Source organism: Canis aureus, chromosome Y (genome assembly GCF_053574225.1).
Source record: "Canis aureus isolate CA01 chromosome Y, VMU_Caureus_v.1.0, whole genome shotgun sequence".
NCBI classification, from domain to species: Eukaryota; Metazoa; Chordata; class Mammalia; order Carnivora; family Canidae; genus Canis; species Canis aureus.
In genome coordinates, this window is record NC_135650.1 from 6,956,376 (window position 1) to 6,964,128 (window position 7,753).

Below are 7,753 nucleotides of genomic sequence, written 5' to 3' on the forward strand. Positions count from 1 at the left end.
TATCTCTCATTCATTCTGAATGAGAGCCTTGCTGGATAAAGTATTCTTAGTTGCATGTTCTTATCATTTAGGACCCTGAATATATTCTCCCAGCCCTTTCTGGCCTGCCAGGTCTCTGTGGAGAGGTTTGCTGTTACCTTAATTCTCCTCCTAATAAAAGTCAGGGATTTCTTGTCTCTTGCTGCTTTAAGGATCTTCTCTTTATCTTTGGAATTTGCAAGCTTACCTCTTAAATGCCGAGGTGTTGAACAGTTTTTATTGATTTTACGGGGGGAGGGGTGTCTCTCTATTTCCTGGATCTGAATGCCTGTTTCCCTTCCCAGATTAGGAAAGTTTTCAACTATGTTTTGTTCAAGTACATATTCTAGGCCTTGTCCCATTCGACACCCTCTGGAACCCCAATTTAATGTAAGCTTTTCTTCCTCAGGCTGTCATTCATTTCCCTTAACTATCTTCATGGTCTTTTAATTGTTTGTCTCTTTTTTCCTCCGTTTCCCTCTTTGCCATGAACTTGTCTTCTATGTCACTCACTCGTTCTTCCACCTTGTTAATCATCATTGTTAGGACTTCTAGTTTGGATTTCGTCTCATTCAATTTATTTTTAATTTCTGCCTCATTATATCTAAATTCTGCAGTCATGAAGTCTCTTGAGTCCTTTATGCCTTTTTCTAGAGCCACCAGTAGCTTTATAATAGTTCTTCTGAATTGGCTTTCTGACTTTGAATTGTAATCCAAATTTTGTAACTCTGTGGGAGAGAGAACTGTCTCTGATTCTTTCTTTTGAGGTGACTGTTTCCTTCTAGTCATTTTGCTCAGTGCAGAGTGGCCGAAAACAAGTTGTTATGGGAAAAGGATAAAAAGAGAGGAGAGAAAGAAGGAAAGAAAAGAAAAAAAAAAGAAGAAAAATAGAAGAAAAAAGAGAAGAAAAATGAAAAAAGAGAGAAAGGGAAAAAGCGGTGGGGGAAGCAAACAGAAATCAAAAAGCAAAAAAAAAATGGAGAGTATCCTCTGATTCTGTATACTGTAAGTTCCTTGACTTCCTCTAGAACTTTCCAGTGCTGCTTGGTCAATAATTTGTTTTTCCCCTGTCAATCTAGCTGGTCTTCTAGGGCAGGGGCCTTTTGTCCTGATTTTCATTTGTTAGCACTTGGGGGAGCTGCTCTGCCCCCTGCCTGGTGCAGGGCTCAGTGAGTGATGTTTATGCTGCTTATCCAATGAGGCCACTGTGAGGCTCAGTGGGGGTTGTTTACACTGTGAGGCCCCAGGAGGAACAACCACATTGGCGGCAGCCAGCTCTGGAGCCCTGAATTCAGCTCCCCTGGTACAGAGCTCTCAGTCTGCAGGGGCTGTATGCTCCTGGGATGGAGCTCTTGATCTGCTCAGCTTTGAGCAGGAGCATTCCTACTGTCATGGGCTCTCCCTGCCTCTGCCTGTCCAGGGGAGAGGCTGTATCCTGGTCTGTGTCCCTGGTGTCCTGTGCTCCTGGGCCTGTGGTGTTGGATTTGCATTCTGGCTGGGCAGACTCTCTCTGTGGAGCCACCACCTGAGACCTCTGAGTTGCTCCCTGGTCCAGCTGTGCCCACGTTGCAGCCCTTTAGGGAGCTCAGTGCACTCTTCCTGGGGCTCAGGTGTCTCTTAGTGTCCCAGGGATCCTGAGGGCATCCCTGACCCTCTTTGGTCCTGCTCTAAATCCCAGCGAGTGGAGCGCCTTTCTGCCCGGGAAGGTTAATGAAGCTCCTGCTTCTCTGGGAAGGTGCTTTCCTATCCTGGGGGCACTGGCCGGGGCCTTAGCCTGGCTCCTTGCGGGGCCCTTCCCCCTTGGATGCCTTTTGTTTCTTTATTTTTTCCCGATCTTCCTACCTCGATAGAAGTGTGGATTTTTCTCAGTATAGCATTCCAGGTGTTCTCTCTTTAAATCTACAGCCGAATTCTGTAGATATTCAGGATTATTTGACGGTTATCTAGATAATTTTGTGGGTACAGGTGACTTGGGGACCCTACTCTTCTGTTATCTCACCTCCATTCCCGTTTTCCTGTTATATTTAGAGTGAGACCCAGTGGCCAAGTTTTGCCCTCTGAGAGCTGCAACCTTCACAATGTCTCCCCAAGATTCTGACCTATGGCATAATTATACCTTTGTCACACCGAGGTGCTTATTGACTGGCTTCTGACCAAATACAATGCAGCCAACAGAATTACATGTCACATCTACGTTCCAATTGCCACTATGCTTAGGGTTAGTGTCAGAGTTATGATTAGGGTTAAGGTTTAGTGTTAGTGTTAGGGTTAGGGTTAGTTTTAGGATAAGGTTTGAGTTAGGGTTTAGTGTTAGAATTTGGGGTTTAGGGATAGGGTTACAGTTAAGGTTTAAGGTAAGCATTAGTATTAGGGTTAGGTTTCATGTTCAGGTTTGTGGTCAGGTCAGGTTAGGGTCGGTTATGTTTTGGGTTACAGTTCTACTAATGTTCGAGCTAGGGTTTGGGTTAGTTTTTGGTTCAGGGGTTGGATTTGTGTCCGGGGTAATGTTAGGTTTAGGGTTAAGGTTAGGGTTAAGTTTAGGGTTCCAGTTCAAGTTAGGTGTTATGTTTCATGTTGGGATGCATGTTCAGATTACAGTTAGGGTTTGTGTTAAGCTTCAGATTAGGGTTTGAGTTATGGGTTTAGGTCAGAGTTAGGGTTAGGTTTCAGGTTCACATTAGGGACTACTTCTGCTCCCTTTGATTCATTTGCTTCTTCACAGGAAGCCCCCATTGTGATGCCCTCCCAATAGAAATCAAGAGATATATGAGATCCTGGGCTCTGAGAGTCGCTCACCAGGCAAAACCCATATAGTCTCTCAATGTGCTGTGTGGAGGTATTAGGTTCTTCTGCATCCAGAGACAAATATAAATATTTATTGTTCTAGTAAAAATATTTAAGTATATTTATTAATTTCTTGGAGAGAGAGAGAGAATTAACAGTGTGGCCAGCAGAGGGAGCGGGAGAATCAGGCTCCCTACTGAACATGGAGCCCAATGTAGGGATTAACCACAGACCCTTGTATCATAACCTGACCTGAAGGCAGAGACCAAACTGAAAGAGCCACCCAGTGCCCTTACTTAATCTTATCATCCATCCTAATGGTCCAAATGTGGGTAGATCCACTCATCCCATGAGGTGACCATGAAGATGTCACATCTAAAAAAACAAAAGAAACAGGTGCCTACAACGTTCAGAGTGATTGACTGATTGACACTCTGATTAGTCTTGAGACCAAGATACTGTATCTTCTGTATCCCTTCAATAATCTTAGAGACTAGAAATGTGTCTGCAAAACTAGGTGCTTAAGATATATTATTGGATGAAGGAATCCCAACCAGAACTTTCCATCTACTGAGTGGACCTTGAGTTGCTCTTCCTTCCCCCAGTAACCTCTATTCTGGGAACACCGCTAGGGGACACCCCAATAAATTGTATTCTCCAGTTCAGACCACAAGGGCAGCTGAAGAGACATCTGGCAAAGAGGAAGGCAGATGAAAGAGACTCTTGGGTTCATGACTAATATATCCGAAGTTGAGGTTTGTCCCCAGCACTAATGTTCTCATCTTGCCTGATATGACCTGGGTTCTAACCACAAAAGACATATCTTCCAACACCTGGCAACTAGTTTCTCCCCAGGAAGGGCATGTTCCTCTCCCCTGTCCTTTCTACACAAGACACACACACACTCATACACACAGACACCCACACAATGAGCAGTAAGATGTGTGAGCCAGCTTAGCTGAGGTCACAATGTGGGCTGACCTCTGGTGAGCTGCCCCAAGTTGCCTTGTGGTACCTGTTGATGTCTCCCGCCACATAATCAGACTCTTCTGAGAAGTTGGCCAAGCTGACATTGACAGCGACATGAAAATCTCTCCCTCTGGGCTTTCCAGAGCTCAGAGCAATTTAAAGTAGGACAACAGCAACAGAACATCTTGTTCTCTTTACCATCTCCAGATAAGCGAACTGGAAATCGTGAAGTTCTAGAATGCAGGTTTCTGCTTACCAGAGTTCTAAATCAGTTTAGACCTCTCACCAAGGAAGTGAAGTCAGTTTTTCAAGATTACAGCCCCTGGGCCCTTCCTTTTGTGAGACCTATCTAGAGCCTCTTCTTGGCAGATGACTGCTTACCCATGTCATCTCCTTAACTGTACATCATGAGCCAAAAATGCCAAAGCCACATCTCTGAAAATGCAAGTAAGGTCCTACCTTTGAGGAGATGGATTTGAATTCAGACCTTTATTTTACTGCTTGCTATCTCAGCTCTCTATCTCTCACATAGTTCCCAGTCTCACAGCCTGCACAGTGGTAGAATCAGGATAGAATCTAATTCCTAAGGACAGCATCAGGTGTCTCTGGATGATATTTATAATGCGTGTGGCCTGGTATCCTGTTATCCTATGTATGGGAGCCACAAATTGAAGGATGGAAAATTTACAAGACAGGGTGGCATGTGGCATTGAGTACCACTTTAAAGTGGCCAAGGTTCCAGCAATGTAATATCACAATTGTCACTTTCCCTTTGGTCTCATTTCTATTGGAGCACCACGACTGGGTGGAAATGTTCCAATAACAGACATGGTCTTCTCCTCTAGTAAAACTGTCCAATTGTTTCCTGATTTATTTAGAATGAAACCGAGTGGCCTCATTTTGGCCTCTGAGGGCCACAGCCTTTACAATGGTTCCCAGCGATCCTGACCTGTGGCATAAGTATCCCTGTGTAACCCCGAGGGGCTTAGTGACTGGCTTCTGACCAATATAATACAGCCAACACAGTACAGCCAACACAATGGGATGTTACATCTAAGTCCAATTGAAACTATGGTTATAATTAGGGTTAGTGATAAGTTTAAGTTTTAGGGTTAGGGTTAAGTTTAGGGTTAAGGTTAGGATTAGAATTAGGGTTTAGCATGAGGGTAAGGGTTAGGGATTAGGGTTAGGATTTGTGGTTCAGGGATTGAGGTTAGGTGAAGGGTTTGGTGTTAGGGTTAGGTTAAATGTTAATTTTTGGGATCTAGTTTTCACAAGATTGAGTTCATATAGTGTTATGGTCAGTAGATGTTTTTGTTAGTGTTTGACTAGTGTTAAGGTTAGGGTTCGGGTTAGTGTTCCTGTTAGGGTTAGGCTTATGGTTAGTTTCAAGTTTGGGGCTCCAGTTAAGGTTGGGTGTAAGGTTTCAGGTTAGGGTTCATTTAGTGGTTAGGGTTAGGTTTCAGGTTAAGTTTCCAATAAAGGTTCATTTTAGGGGTTGGTGTAAGGGTTAAGGTGAGGGCTTGGTTGTGGTTTAGGGAACCCTTCTTCTGCTCCCTTTGACTTATTTGCCTCTTCACAGAAGGCCCCCAAACTGAAGCCCTCTCAATGGAAATCAAGAGATATGACATCTGGTCTCTGAGTGTTGGTCCCCAGCCACAACACCTGTACTTTCCCAACGTGCACTTTGGAGTCATCAAGGTTCTATTTCTGGATCCAAAGTCCAATCAAAGTATCTCTTGATGTTTTACAAAAATTTTTATAGATATTTATTAATTTCTTGGAGAGAGAGAATAAGCAGGGTGAGTAGAAGAGGGAGCGGTAAAAGCGGGCTCTAACCCAGGATCCTGGGATCATGACCTGACCTGAAGGCAGAAGAATTCCATGATGGGGTGAAATGCTCCAAGATGCAGATATGGTCATCTTCTGTAATAAAACTGTCTAATTGTTTCCTCTTATATTTAGAATGAGTACCAGTTGCCTCAGATGCCTCTGAAGGCTGCAGCCTTCTCAAATGGCTCCCAGCAATCTTTACCTGTGGCATAAGTATCACTGTGTCCCCCTGAGGTGCTTAGTGACTGGCCTCTGACCAATATGACAGCCAACACAATGGCATGTCAGAGCTGAGTTCCAATTGGAACTTTGGTTAGGGTTAATGTGAGAGTTAAGGTTAGGATTAGGATTTAGGGTTAGGGTTTGGTTTAAGATTTAGGGTGATGGTTACAGTTAGGGTTTAAGGTTAGGGTTTATGGTTTATGGTTAGGTATTAGGATTAGGTTTTAGCTTTAGGGTTAAGGTTAGGGATAGGTTTTGGTTTGGATTTGGTCATGTTAGGGTCGGGTTCGGGTTAGGGTTTCTATTAAGGTTTGGGTTAGGATTCGGGTTAGGGTTAGGGTTAGGGTTACAGGATAGGTGTCAGGTTAGGTTAGAGTTAGTAGTTTGGGTTAGGATGAGGGTTAGGGTTTGGTATTGGTTTAGGAACCCCATCTGCTGCTCCATTTGACTCATTAGCCTCTGCACAGGAAGCCCCGCATAGTGAAATTTCCAAATGCAACTCAAGAGATTAATGAGACCCTTGGCTCTGAGAGTCATTCCCCAGCCACAACACCTGCAGTCTCCCATCCTGCTCTGTAGAGAAATCAAGCTTCTCCTTCTAGATCCAAAGAACAACCAAAGTTTTATTTGAGATTTTACAAAAATTGTTGAGGATATTTATTAATTTCTTTCAGAGAGAGAAAGAGAGAGAGAGAGAGAGAGAGAATAAGCAGAGCAAGCTTCAGAGGGAGCTGAAGAAACAGGTTCTCATAGAGCCCAATGTAGTGCTCAAACACAGGACCTGACAAGGCTGAGGCCTAAATGACTGAGCCACCCAGTGCCCTTATTTGATCTTATCATCCATCCTAATGGTCGAAATGTGGGTGGATCCATTCATCCCATGTGGTGGCCATTAAGATGTCTCATCTAACAAACTATGGACATGTGTGCCTGCGAGGTGTAGTGTGATTGACTATCTGACACTCTGATTAGACTTGAAACTGAGACACTGGATCAACTGTATTCCTTCAATGATCTTACTGACTATAAAAGTTTCTGCAATAGTAGGTGGTTAATCCATATTATTGGATGAAGTAAACCCAACCAGCACATTCCATAGACTGAGTGGGACCGGAGCTGCTCTACCTTCCCTCAGTGACATCTACTCTGTGCACATGAAGGACAAGTAGAATGACCAGCTAGATGGAATCGCAGAAGTCCTTCACCAACAGGAAAATTGCCTACTTTCCATGTGCTTCTGTAAACCCAGAGTGCCACAGACCCATGAGGGTTGATGTGGAGAGCGTCTTTGCTGTGGAGACAGAATTGCTACACATAAAGATACACAGCAGCCCTTTCTACAGGGCCAGGTACCATGTAAGTCTATGTCATGCTTTCTCGTATGATTTTCCACAGTAGCCCCATGAGGTTCATGCTCTTACCACAGCACTTTTCAGAGAAGGGAAAGGAAGATCAGAGAGGTTCACTGACATTCCCAAAACATATTGGTAGTAGAGGCAAGCCTCACACCCTGTGCTGTGTATGGGGTGGTCACTCACCTTTGGAACTGCTGGCACAGGACCTATTGGGCTGTGTTGAATACTGGTAGATACAGTAATTGAAAGGAGTATTTGAGATGTTTTATCCTGGAAGGATGGCACCAGGGATTGTAAAAAATGATCTATTCTGCCTTCCTTCATCATCAGAATGTTCCATGCCTCACCCAAGGACAGGGTTGATGATTCCTTTTCACACAGAGACACAAGGAGGGGCACTGTGGTCAGCTTAAAAACCATGAACTACTGGGAAAATCAGGTTCTGACGCTCAGACCAGAGACTCCAATCCTCTCAGAAGTTGTACAGGACAAAGGACTTCAGTGCCCACACAGAAAAAGGTTCTAAACTTCAAAGTAACACAGGTTTGAGGGGAAACATGGAAACCATTGGT